The 14,099-nt window shown below is 33.3% G+C and overlaps 1 long non-coding RNA gene across 1 annotated transcript in view; it reads right to left on the reverse strand.

Annotated features, from left to right (window-relative positions):
- Positions 1-685: 685 nt before the first annotated feature.
- LOC145279999 (uncharacterized) overlaps positions 686-14,099 on the reverse strand; it is a 50,087-nt gene continuing 36,673 nt past the window's right edge. The window contains exon 3 of the long non-coding RNA XR_013868523.1: positions 686-1,012. This is a non-coding gene — a long non-coding RNA (uncharacterized LOC145279999). The remainder of the gene's footprint in view (positions 1,013-14,099) is intronic.

Below are 14,099 nucleotides of genomic sequence, written 5' to 3' on the forward strand. Positions count from 1 at the left end.
ATATATAAAACTGCAAATTTAAGCTAAATTTAATGTAACTGTTTAAACAAACTATACCTCATTTGATTGGCCTTTTTTCTGATTAATGTTTAATTTTAAAATATGCAAATGAAAAATGATTTGCAGCGATTTTAAATGATACCTCTCGTTTTATCTTAAATTCTACTCATTAATAATAAAAAAAAAAAAAAAATAAAATGGTGAGGTACACCCGGGCTTGACCAGGGTACCATTCGATCTGTTGTCGAATGCACTATCACTGAACTATGTCTCCAGATGACAATGAATCTGTTTTTTTAAGAAGAAATAATATGCTGAGATTTTATTATTTCCCTTGGCCCGTGTGACGTAAAATATGTCTATGTAAAAACTTTCTTTTTTTTTATCTATAAGAGAGAAAAACTATTTTTAAAGTCGGATGTTTTCGATTTTCGATACTTAGCGAATGAATTTCTGTACAAAACATATCTAAGGACACTGCCAGACATATAAATTAGCTTTGTGTGAAATTTGCAAAAGATAGGTTCAGCCGTTTCGGAACCTACGAGGAACGCTCTCACACACAAAGTGATCTTTTTAAATTTACAGATCACCCAACCATGCAAGTGTATTTTCACGTTTTAGAAAATACCTGCACACTTAACGTATGTTTTTACGGTAATCGAAAAAAAAAAACAAAAAAAACTTTATTGTTAAATATTTAGAAATTTATAAAGAATCGGAATCGGAATTGTTAATTGTATCGGAATCGGAAATTTATTAAGGAATCGCTAATTTTATTGGAATCGGGAATAATATTGGAATCGTCCGATCACTAGTATGTTACAAAAGTGCACGTCATCATTCTGGCGCCATAACTGCCACAAATCGCTGTCACGATGTAATTACATTTATTGTTTTTAAATAAGCATCTTATTCCTGACGTCGGTAGGTCAGCTTATCGTACAATAGGTGTTTATTTTTCCAGTTTTCAGGATATGCACACATTTTGCGTATTTAATGAACAGATTATCTGAAATGAAAAAAAAAAAAAAAAAAGAAAAAAATTTAAAGAAGTTAAAAAGATCACGAAGTCAATCCTACGTTTTTTTTTTGTATATCAGGTATTTGGGGTGAATTGAAAGTGGATTAGAGTTAAACTGCAACAGATAAGTAAAGCTAAAATCAAGGACAAACTGAACTCAAGCATGATAAGCAAACGATTTGCAGCATTAGAATCAGACATTTATTAGAATATTAATCAAAATAAAATAAACACAAAACGAACAAACAAAACCAGCAAAACGTTATATTGCCAATAACACGGTAACACGATAACAAATGAAAATAAATAAATGAAACATGTAATAACATACATACATACATAAATACAAAGATACATACATGTATAAATATATGGATATATAGATAGATAGGTACATACATACATACATACATACATACATACATGCATACATGATGATTGCTGCCTCTTTCCAAATGACCGTCGTCGCACAGTTCTCCCCATCTTCTCGTCCATGTCATCTTAGATGACTCTCCAGTCCCGCTGCAGATTTGCATATCTTGAAGCAGATGTGACATACAAATTGAGCAATTTCCGCTGAGTTGACTTCCTCTCAAAGCTGAAGGGTATTCCTGTGAACAATCATATGTCTTCTCAAACCAGCAGTAGACTTGCAAATCCTGCTGCATATCAAACAGATAGTTTGCTTCAGACTAATAGTCACAAAGTTAATCTGAACAGGAGTTTCGTGCGACTTAAGGTGGTTGACGAAGCCAGGCTTAAACAGAGCATTACAAGATCACCATTATCCTCTTCCGAGCCTTGAAGATATATTTGCGAAACTGAGTGGAGGGAAATATTTTTCTACAATTGATCTCAGTGACACGTACTTACAAGTTCCATTCGATAAGGAGTGTTCAAAGCTGCTATGTATTAATACCAATAAGGGATTGTACAAGTTTAACAGACTTCCTTTTGGGGTCAAAGTCACCTCTGCGATTTTTCAGCAAATTATGGACATTATGTTAAATGGGTTAGATTTCGCAGTAGGGTACCTGGATGATGTGTTAATGAAAAGCAAAGAACAACACAAAGCTCATGTAAATCAAGTATTCAAAAGGATCCAGGATTATGGATTTAAAGTAAAACAGGAAAAATGTACATTTTTCATGGAGAAAATAAAATACTTGGGGCAAATCATCGATAAACATGGAAGAAGGCCGGATCCAGATAGATCGAGTGCAGTAAAGAATATGCCTGCTCCAGAAAATATTGTGTCTTTACAAAGTTTCTTAGGTTTGGTAAATTACTACAATGTATTTGTGCCAAATATGCATAAACTAAGGTCGCCTTTAAATGAATTGTTAAGGAAAGACCAAAAATGGGTATGGACGCAAGAGTGCGAAGAAGCATTTCGGGAAATTAAAAAGACTTTAACGTCTGACTTGATTCTGTCACATTATAATCCCAAGCGTGAAATCATAGTTGCAAGCGATGCCAGCTCCTATGGCATAGGAGCATGAATTTTACACAAAATGGATGCTGGAAAAATGAAACCCATAGCACATTCATCCCGATTACGTTTGTCAGCCGAAAAGAACTACTCACAAATGGAAAAAGAGGCGCTAAGCATTATATTCGCGGTAAAGAAATTTCATCGTTTCCTGCACGGTAGGCAATTTCTGTTACAAATAGAGAACAAACCATTATTATCGATTTTCGGACCGAAAAAGGTTCGACCACATCATACGGCGAAAAGATGGTGTACCATACTTCTGAATTGCAATTTTCAAATGGAGTATGTACCATCTAAAAAAATTGGTCATGCAGACGGGTTATCGAGGTTAATACCTAAGCAGGCAGAACCATTGGAGGATATGGTAATAGCAGCCATTCAAGCGGAAGTTGAAGTAAAAAGTACGTTATGTGACACAATAAGAGAACTTTTAGTAACGCTTGATGAGATTAAGATTAAGGCAGAGGTGGACGAATTTATAAGCACGAAATAAAAAATCAACAATAACCAACTGGATGAGGGAATCTATTCAATTTGCGATAACGTCCTGTTACATAGCGACAGGGTGGTAATTCTTACGACATTACAGAAAAGAATGCTCAAGGAATTCCATGTAGGACATCCAGGCATATCAAGAATGAAAAGCTTTATGCGCTCTTTTATTTATTGGCCAAACATGGATAAGGATATAGAAGGAAAGGTCAAGGAGTGTAGAGGATGCGCATTAGCTATGAAAGCTCCTCCGACTCAATTCGGATCGTGGGCAAAACCGGACCGACCTTGGTCTAGGATTCATTTAGATTTTGCAGGACCGCTAGATGAGTTCTACTATCTCATTGTTGTAGACAGCTTATCTAAATGGCCGGAAGTATTAAACTGAATCCCACATCCGAGGTAACTATCAACTTCCTGTATGAACTATTCGCTAGGTTTGGAGTGGTAGACTGCATTGTTACAGACAATGGAACGCAATTTACGTCTACCGAGTTTAAACATTTTTGCGAGGATCATCTAATAGAGCATATAACCATTCCGCCATACCACCCATGAAGTAATGGACAAGCAGAGAAATTCGTTGATACATTCAAGGGAGCTCTGAAAAAAGCTAGTGGGTCGACGACGGATAAATCAATCCAATAGTTTTTACAAGTACACAGAGTCACTTCGAATGCAAACATCGAAATGTCGAAGACACCTGCTGAGGTTATGTTCGGACGCAAGGTTAGATCGATTTTTCACAAGTTGTTACCAAAACAGGATAGGCCAAACCTAAAAAAAAACGATAATAAAAAAACGGTATAAAGTTGGCGAAAGAGTCTTCTACAAGATTCACAAAAATAATAAGACTTTCTGGGAGTCCGCCATTGTTGAAAAACAAATAGGCAACATTGTCTATATGATTAAGGGACCAGACTTCGTGCACAAACGTCACACGAACCAATTTCGGAAAAGATACTCGAACAGTGAGGTGACCAGATCGCCCGAGGAGGACATCATGGACACAGTGTTTGATACTTTTCAGGTACCCATACCAGAGACAGCTCCGGAGAACAGAAGATCAAACAGAAAACGGAAATCAACAGAATTGATTAGGGTGAAGCCAAAACAAAAACGTTATTAATCACGGACGGGATATTTTCAAAGCGGGGGTGTCATACCGGCCTTCCTTGAACAGGAGTTTCGTGCGACTTAAGGTGGTTGTCGAAGCCAGCTTTTGGCAGAAGCACTCGTTCACAAGTGTCGCATTACCAGCTCTGTATCTTATGGTTAATGTTATACCGGCCTTCCTTGAACAGAGGAATTTATACCAATTAGTACTATAAATAGCGCTAGTAATTCCAACACCGGTGAGAGAGATGCGACTGCACTTCAACTGCTAACTGAGTGCTCAGCAGCTATATACGCTTTTCTATCTTTGTACATTATTGTGAATACACTTGTTCCTTAACCGAACCTCGACTTGATTGTTCTTATTTTCAATGTTGTTCCACGACACAACAGTTAAGATCATCAATTAAACCTTTACAAATCTCTCACTTCAGATTGCTTTGGACCTGCTTTCTTTTCTCTAGAGCATCACAACTTTCGGGTAAAAGCTTTCGCCACTTCGGCCTTGGCAGAGTAAGTTCTTCCCATGTGTCGATGTCGATTTGTAGGACTTTAAAATAGTTCGTTGTAGCGTCCCTGCACCTCTTCCGAGGGTTATGTTGAGGGTGCTTGATATTTTCCCGTTCTCCATAAAATGCATACATACATACATAAGTACATACATACATGATGATGATGATTGACACTCCCTCAGACACTAAAAGTCCATGAGCCCAAAAATTACTTTTTTTTTTTTTAGTCCTACCGGTGAATTCACACGCTCAAGCAGGCATGACACTGAAGACGGTCGTTGAGATCAATTATTACATGCTTCCAGCATTTCAAGCCTCCACACGTCACAACTCTTCCATTGCTACAGGACCATTTTTATAGACAAATGGCTGAGGGAGTATCTATACACAGATGATTTTACAGAGTCTTAGCTTTGTATGACAGCTAAGTCTCTCTCTCGGTTCAAAATGTTGAGATCCAGCAACAAGCAAGAGCAAGATAGCCAGCAACAAGTTAAACTGCAGACCAGTTTCATGCGGGTACTGGTCTCCTGCTTTGTGTTTTTTTTAAATCAGAGATTTGCTTTTCCTAGAAAGGTTGCCTTCACCACGGCTTACGGGAGCCCTATCCACCCCAACACACACATACATATAAAAAAAAAACACACGGTTCTAGTTGGTCGTTGACCCCGAAAAAGGGTTCATTCGCCCTTTGGAAGGTCTTGTCATACATACATACATACATACATACATACATACATACATACATACATATAGCTTCCTTCAGTCTTAACAGACTATGGATACTCACAGAAAGAGTGCCTGCGCGTGAAATTTGTGTGACAAGAGTTGCACGATCTTCAACCATACCTCTCCTGAGTCGACATTGTTGTATACCGGTGGCAGGTGAAGTTTCAGAACGAATGGAAACGATGCAGAGATAAGCGGAAAGCACATACAGCGCCTAGAATTCCCAAATGGTCATCTATCTGGTACTAGCCAGGATCAACCTGCTCCAACGGAACCGGTGTGTCAACGTGATTATGCCGTACATACATACATACATACATACATACATACATACATACATACATACATACATACATACATACATAGGTATAATCATTTTCGACTCCCATAGCAAATAATAACTTGTAAAATAAAATTGATTCATTATAATTTTTGTTGTATTCTCAAGAAGAAGGATTCTAAAAAAAGTTCCTATTTTTTTTACTCTCTGTAAAACGGGTGAATTTTCACCCCCACAAGCTAAAAACGGGAAAAATGGAACCCAATGTTAATTTCTACATATTTTGACATAGGCAATAGAAACAACGGAATTAAAAAAAGAAAACCCAAATAATTGATAAATTTCGTTAATTTTTACAGACTAATTTAAAAAAAATGTTGAACTATATATGTATCTATAATATAAAGCTGAGTGTCTGTGTGTGTATGTATGTGTGTGTGTGTTTGTGTGTGTGTTTGTGTGTGTGTGTGCCTGGTTACAAATAGGCTCCTATATGGTTGACTATTTTAAGAAACTGATTGCATATAATGAAAGAAGATGTATCGACACACAGGAATGGGTATGTTTGATCTGGCAGAAGAGTGGTTCATTAAAATTATGGGGTCTGCGTTCGCGCCTGTTTCACAAAGTATGGAAATAAAAAATAAAAAAATAAAAAAAAAACCGTTTACAAGTGTTTTTGATACAGATGTACATAAGAATACTTTGATAAGTATGTTTTAACTTAAATAGGGATGCTTTAATAAAATTGTGGGGTTTGCGTTCGCGCTTGGCCTCCATAGAATGGAAATAGGCACAGACTTTAATAAAGACTTTTCATATCTATCTGCATGAGTATACTTTGATAATTATGTTTCAGTTTGAAGAAATATGGTATAATAAAATTATGGGGTGTTTGTTCGCACCTGACCTCCATAGAATGTAAATATGTCACAAAGTTTAACAAGGTTTTTTAAAAGGGGTGAGGGTTCACAATAACACCTTAACTTTAATCTTAATTCACGTTAGTTTTTATTTATTTTTTTTTGTTGAATCATATTGTGTCGAATAAATTCACGTCATAAATTCACGGTCTTATTAAAGTGAAAGCAAAAAAAAAAAGAAGAAATGTCGGAACTTTAGACAATTCTCGACATAAATTTTGCATAACTCTGTTTTTTTTCCTTCTCCACTTGTACGTGGCACTCTTTCTAAAATAGATAAATAGATAAATAATACAAAATAAAAACGTTACTTGTTATCGTGTCAAAAGAAGGAAAAGATCCTGCGCACGTGATTACGTGTCTTTTTAAAACATTTACATAACCTTTCTATTTTTATTTATGTATCTGTTTAAGCTTTTTTTGTTAGTGTACCAAAAATAATTCAGTTGATTACAACCTTTTCTGCGTGTTCTTTACATTACAATAGTACAACCCTGAATTCGACGGAGCAATACTACACCGTTCAATACTGTAAAACTGAAACGAAGCTGTTGTGCTTGAAAATGGCGCCATTTTCTTCTTATTCATATTTATATCGATTCTTTGCTTTAAAAATTAAAGTAATTACGTGTTTTCGTTTTTAATATCCCTTTTTGCTGTTTGAAATTATTTTACTTAAGTAAGTAAAGCTTTATTATTTTTCAAAACTGGTTTTGTTTCTTTGTTTTTAGATATTTCGTCGATATTATTTAGTAAGAGTGTTTAGCAGAATAGCCAACAAACGACTACCCGAAAAAATAAATATACAAGAAATAAATGTGCCCATAGTTAATAAAAGTTCAGTTCATGTTTTTTTTTTGTTTTGAAATAGTTTTTAATGCTCTTTACTTGAAATAATTTCAGCGAACCGAAATTAAAACGAAATTTGAGGCGATAACTACTTAAATGAATTTTTATATAAACTACACATGCCATAATCGAATATTCCTCAAGCACAAAATAACGGAGAACATTAAAATATGTTTATATATATTCCTTACGTTGACGGAACTCCCTTAAATTGTTAACAGAATGCCCAGGTGCCCCTCCTTCAAATTGAAAACGGGGTTCTCCGTTTCAAAGTCGCTGCCATTTTGATTTTTTTTTAACCGATTCGTGAATTAAAAATTTTTTTTTTTTTACAAACTACTTAAAAATACAAACCAATGAACTTTTCTACCATAAAAGTAACTTTTATTGACTATTGTAACATTTATTTCTTGTATATTTATATTATTATATATATAAGTTTATCTTTGTAAGGAAGCATTATTTTGTTGGTCACTCTTGGCTACGAATGGAAACAAAGTTGATATAAAAAATATATATTTTCGCGAAAATTATCTTTACTTTCATCATATTTTGCTTAGGGTAACATTTTTGAGTATCAAAACCTATCTCTTTACAACCCCCTCCTTTTCATAAACTATCATACTTTCATCAATCACAGTCCATTTTCTGTAGGCTGTTTTTGAGCCCAGTCAACGACGGGTACTTCTGCTAGTATATATATATATATATATATATATATATATATATATATATATATATATATATATGGTGATTGTCACTTCTTGACAGAAGAAGACCATCTTTCCCTAGTTTTGTTGTTGATTACTCAATTATTTTCGTGTAGTTTTGAAAATATATATATATGTTTTTATTTTTTATTTATTTTTTATTATTATTATTATAATTATGTACACATATATACACTTATAAACACACATATATGTATATATAGTTCCTTCAGCTATAACCGAAACTGAAAAAAACGTTATGAAAAATTCTTGATAACACTAATTATATATATATATATATATATATATATATATATATATATATATATATATATATATATATATATATATATATATATATATATATAAAAAGATTACTGGAGAGCTATCAGCTATAATCGAAACCGAAACCAAAACTTTTGAAGAATTCTTCACTTGGAAGTAAGCGCTACAACTTCTGTATACATAAAAGCCAAAATATGTGTGTGTTAATGTGTTAGTGTGTGTGTGTGTGTCTCAGAAAAACTTTCCACACAGGCGACGGATTTTCACCAGACCGGTATCATTTTGAAGCTCGAACCTTCGGACGACAAATATCGAAAAATTGGCTAAAAAGATAAATTGCTTCACCCTCAACAGGTCCCTTTTCTACAGAGAGGGGTAGCAAAAAATCGTTCCTTCATTTTCCTTTCTACTACTACTACTACTACTACTATGGCATGATGTTTGACCTAGAAAACATTGACGTTAGTTTAACCACCTGCTGTTTTTTAAACGTTTAATTTCGTTAGTTCTCAGTTCTCTGTCTGTTTAGTGTCTGGGTAACGTGTCAGGCTGTTTTTTCCCCGCCTCAGTCACGAGGCTTCGGGTTCGATCTCCCTCCCTACCAAAACTTTTTTTTTGTCTTTTACACCTCTAAAATCCGAGAGACGTTGATTTTTTATTTTATAATATTTAAACGCCCATTTTGTTTGGATCTACCCACCCCCAACACACACACACCTCCAACCACCCGGGCAACGTTTCTTTTTTATTTTATAATATTTAAACAAGGTTATTACTTCGCTCATTTTGTTTTGATCTAGCTCCCCCAACACACTGTTTTTTCCGCCTTAGCCTCAAGGTTTCAGGTTCGAGCCTACTTCCCTACCAAATCGTTTTTCTTTTACACCTCCAAACACCCGGGCAACGTTGGTTTCAATTTTATTTTAAACAGGGTTATTACTTCGCCCATTTTGTTTTGATCTTCGCTAGTACAAAATAAATGACACACACCTATCCTATTAATATATAGAATATGTTTAGAAATCGAACGTAAATAATTTTTTCTATGGAAGGCCAGTGACGCAGTAATCTGTTCACCCGTCGCTGATAAATATCGTAGCGTTACTTGTTTCTTTTGTCAGATAAAAAATATAATTTATAAATTAAGTAACTGAAACATTTATGATTTAAGAATTGATGAGATTCCTATGTGTACGGTATGTTTAAAATCTGTTAATCTATATATCTATAAAAGTGAACGTGTCTGTGTGTCTGTTTACATTTCCCTACCAAATAACTCTGTCAATTTTCAGTCTACAGACTCGAAATTTGATATACAGGGTACTGAGATTTGGAAACATCTTTGTGATCGGTTTTCGACCAGAAATTTGGCTGATAAGGGATCAAAGTTCAACGATTTGATCTTTGAGAATCTACCGAACTACTCCGCCAATTTTGTGTCTTTGAAATTTTAGATATAGGTTCGATGGACATGGATCTAACTTAATAACTTGATTTGGGCCCAAAACAATAAATTTTAAGGAGTCATAATAGGGGTCAAATTAAAGAAAAAATTGATATCTACGGTCTCTACCAAATTACTCAGACAATTTCTAGTCTAAACATTTGAAATTTTACATAAAGAGTATTCAGAGATAGAGCAAGCTTTTTAATCGGTTTGGGTCAAAATTTTTAGTTAACAATATATAAATGTATGTATATATGTATGTATGTTTGCATGTCTGCCGAAAACTTTCGACAGAGGCGACGGATTTTGCCAAGATCAGTATCGTTTTGAAGTTCGACCTTTCAGACGACAAATATCGAAAAATTGGCTAAAAACATTGATATATTCACCTTCAACTGAGCACTTTTCTAGAGGGGGGGAGTCGCTTTTTTCGCCGATATTTTTAAAAATCATCCTCTCCTTTCGATTGTCTAGCCTTAATTAAAACCTACGTCACTCGCGGTTTGGCGGTGGCTGTAACATCAAAGACGTCAGGGTTTCCCCATTCTTTTCCTCCTTCGAGGTACGGGTTCGAGCCTGCCTTCCTACTACCACTTTTTTTTTTGATCAACACACACATCCAAACACCTAGGCAACGCCGGGCTGAAATGCTAGTATTGAATAAAAGTGAGACTTTTAATCCATACAAAAATTTTGCATGAAAAATAAGTTTCTGATAAAGTTAAAATTATGAAAAGCTTAGTCTTAGGAATTAAAAATTGATATTTCCTAGAATAAAGAACAAATTAATAAAAAAAATAATTTATATATTACTTCCTTTGGGCTACAAATTACGATATTGAAAATTATTATTAAAGGAAATTCTGTCAGTAAACGAGTTCCATATACAACAGGAAAAATATAAAACTTTTCTGGATTTTTTCCATAATATTTCAAGCCAAAAGTAAGATTTCTACTGTAATATTTCACGTGAAAAATGATTGAACAAAAACTTTAAAAAGATAATATATATATATATATATATATATATATATATATATATATATATATATATATATATATATATACATATATATATATTATCTTTTTAAATACTCACTAATTAATTAATATACGAAAGTATAAATTTATGCGTAAACTTTAAGTATTTACTTCAAAAGTGCTCAATACGTAGGTAGAGCTGGTTAGTTTGTTATAAAATATATATTGCGATTACGCTACGCTGAATATTCCGCGTTTCATCCACTCTATGATTCTTCAGGCTTATGCATAAGCCTGAAGAATCCTAAAGTAGATGAAACGCGGAATATTCATTGTAGTTTAATCGCCATATATATTTTATAACTAACTAACTAACTAACTATATATACATATATATATATATATATATATATATATATATATATATATATATATATATATATATATATATATATATATATATATATAAAATCAAATTCCGTCCGTTTTATTCAGTGTAAAATAAAGAACTTTTATATGCACTTTAAGGTCTGGTCTTTCCTGTTCAATACAGAGTAAAAATTACAATGAATTTATTTAATTTTACAAGTTTTTACTTGTATTTTTTGTTATGGGTGTCGAAAATTAGTGTCGTACCTACATATATACACACGTACATAGATACATAAATACATACATATATACACACGTACATAAATACATAAATACATACATATATACACACGTACATAGATACATAAATACATACATATATACACACGTACATAAATACATAAATACATACATATATACACACGTACATAGATACATAAATACATACATATATACACACGTACATAAATACATAAATACATACATATATACACACGTACATAGATACATAAATACATACATATATACACACGTACATTGATACATAAATACATACATATATACACACGTACATAGATACATAAATACATACATATATACACACGTACATAGATACATAAATACATACATATATACACACGTACATAGATACATAAATACATACATATATACGCACGTACATAAATACATAAATACATACATATATACACACGTACATAGATACATAAATACATACATATATACACACGTACATAGATACATAAATACATACATATATACACACGTACATAGATACATAAATACATACATATATACACACGTACATAAATACATAAATACATACATATATACACACGTACATAGATACATAAATACATACATATATACACACGTACATTGATACATAAATACATACATATATACACACGTACATAGATACATAAATACATACATATATACACACGTACATAGATACATAAATACATACATATATACACACGTACATAGATACATAAATACATACATATATACACACGTGCATAGATACATAAATACATACATATATACATACGTACATAGATATATAAATACATACATATATACACACGTACATAGATACATAAATACATACATACACACGTACATAGATACATACATACATACATACATACATATATACACACGTACATAGATACATAAATACATACATATATACACACGTACATAGATACATAAATACATACATATATACACACGTACATAGATACATAAATACATACATATATACACACGTACATAGATACATAAATACATACATATATACACACGTACATAGATACATAAATACATACATATATACACACGTAGATAGATACATAAATACATACATAAATACACACGTACATAGATACATAAATACATACATATATACATACGTACATAGATACATAAATACATACATACATACACACGTACATAAATACATAAATGATGATTGCAACGTCTTTTCAGACGAGTGCCACTCCCTCAGACATTTAAAATCCATGAGCCCAAATGTCTGAGGGAGTATCTATACAAATATGATGTTAAAGAGTCTTAGCTTTGTACGACAGCTAAGTCTCTCTCTCGGTTCAAAATGTTGAGATCCAGCAACAAGCAAGAGCAAGATAGCCAGCAACAAATTAAACTGCAGACCAGCTTAATGCGGGTACTGGTCTCCCACTTTATGGTTTTTTAAATCAGAGATTTGCTTCTCCTAGAAAGGTTGCCTTCACCACGGCTTACGGGAGCCCTCTCTACCCCAAACGCATATACACACACAAATATACACGGTGCTAGTTGGCCGTTGACCCAGAAAAAGAGTTCATTCGCCCTTTGGAAGGTATTGTTTTTAATCCTCCAGGGAGACTAGCCGCCCTCCTCATCAAACAAGTCTGGTGGGGGAACCAGTTTAGTCGCCGGTGACCCCACCATGACGCAGGTAGTACTGGGTTACATGGTACCAGTAGCATATCACATGACCTGACATACCATACATAAATACATACATATATACACACGCACATAGATACATAAATACATAGATACATACATACATACATACATAGACTAGCACGGATGTCTAACTTTGCCCGGGAGTGAATGATGATTAATAAATATTTCACGCTCCCTTATTTTATTGTCATAGAAATCGATGAAATCTCGTATTTTTCAATCAAATCCATTGATTACCTGCTCTAGAATTTCTAACCATGTAACTGATGAAAATACGCTACACATTTTGATGAAAAACATGGAAAAAATGAACGTAGAAGAACAGAAAAACAACACTTTAAATATAATTTCTGTATTAAAAGTAATAGTTATTTAAATATTTCAATATATAAGCTTGTGGGGGAAATCCAGCTCCCCAATAAGGGGCACTCTAGATAGGAACAAAAATAACAATTGTCTCAGTCATGAAGGATTTCTCCTCCACCTGCTGAGGACAGAAAAGGTGAATTGTAGCATCACAACAGATACTACACTGTGATCTTGTCTCGAAGGCCAAGAATTGTTTGTGTTTTATATTTCTTTAATTGTTTGTTCCCTAAATTTGTAATTCAGTTTGATCAGTATTAAATTGTATATTGCTTTAAAATTACGTAAGATAATATTTATATTTTATATTGAATAAAGTACGGTTTCATTATTAATCAAATTTGGTTCCTTTCTTTTCATTTTTAACATGTTTTAATGCTCGTTTTAAAAATGCCCTCATATAGTATCGACAGTGACAGTTTGACAAATCTTACCTACATTGCCTGCAGGCATTTTTCAGTTAAGAGGCCTTCTATGTGTACATACATACATGCATAATACATACATGCATAATACATACATA

The sequence above is a fragment of the Euprymna scolopes genome, chromosome 7 (assembly GCF_053919585.1).
Source record: "Euprymna scolopes isolate OS-2025 chromosome 7, ASM5391958v1, whole genome shotgun sequence".
NCBI lineage: Eukaryota > Metazoa > Mollusca > Cephalopoda > Sepiida > Sepiolidae > Euprymna > Euprymna scolopes.